This window comes from Marmota marmota, unplaced genomic scaffold (genome assembly GCF_001458135.2).
Source record: "Marmota marmota marmota unplaced genomic scaffold, marMar, whole genome shotgun sequence".
Lineage (NCBI taxonomy): Eukaryota > Metazoa > Chordata > Mammalia > Rodentia > Sciuridae > Marmota > Marmota marmota.
The window spans coordinates 7,193,662-7,194,967 of NW_026000221.1; positions in this window are offsets into that span (position 1 = coordinate 7,193,662).

A 1,306-nucleotide genomic window follows, 5' to 3' on the forward strand; every position below is an offset into this window, starting at 1 on the left:
GGGCGGGGCGCCGTGGGAGGGGGAGGGACCTTGAGCTCTGCGAAGGACGTGTCTGCGTGCTGGGGGCGGGACGCCGTGAGGGGGCGGGGCCGTGCCGCAGCGGCCCGAGGTAGACGGAGAAACAGTGGAAATATCGCGTGCTCCCCACTTCTTACTCCACCTCTCTGCTTTTCCCTACGCTGGCTTTGGGGATGCTGGGCGCGGTCTCAGGGCGCTGGGAGAAGTAGCATCCAGTTATACTTTCCTACTCATCTGAACACTCTCAGGGTAGTCTCTTCGCTGCTTTCTTTTGGTGGTCCCTGAATAAACCCAGCTCATAATTACACGTCAAAACACTCAAGACAAATTTCAGAAAATGAGATTAGCTTTGAAAGCTACCAAACATGACTGATTTTTTTAAAAATATGGTCTCTGAAAAATATAAAGACTATAAGGAATCGTAAAACCTAAGAGCAGTATAAATTCAACAAGGTCTAGTCCTTAAATTCTAAATAATAAAACTATGAAATGAAAGATAAAAAGTGTACACTGATGAAAGAAATTACTACTTAATACAGCAGGAAATAAACTGGAATTCGTGACGTTAAGACCTGGAATGTACGGTATTAAACAAGGATGAAGAAGAATTGAAATGTGTTAGGGGAATAACAACCCACAATGTATCATGAGAAAACCATTTTTGAAAACGGACCTTCAATTTCTTGAACACTATCTGGTGGGATTTAAATTCACAACGTTCCGTAGTACCGCTGGGAAAAAGAATATTAGAGTAGACAGACCTTCAGCATCATCAATATGATCATCTTTCTGTTAGAAGCCATGCAACACTAAACACATTTTACTTTAAAAATCACAACTCCATTTTTGTATATTATAGTATTATCTAGGAATTTATGTAGTTTTACATAGTTGAATCATGATTTTCATACAGATATGTATTTTGCTTTTTAACCTTGGCACCCTAGATATTTCTCATGTTTTAATGGTCTTATCACAGTAGTGAGTTTTTAGTGAAGCACAATATTTCCCTTAGGAAATATTAGCCATATATACACGCAGCATCAAATTGTCCAAATTGAAGTTGAGGTTACTACCACTAAGAAGAAAACATGAAAGAATATAGTATAAAGGATGAGATCAACCACCTAATGAAATTAAACCACCAAGAGGACTAGCTGTTTTATCCCCATCATACAGGTGACAGTTCTATATTCCTAGGGTATAGCAGTAGGGTATTGATTTAACATTGGAGCAGCCATCTTAAATGTTAACCACCATCTTATGAGGTAAGTTTCACTTTCCTGTA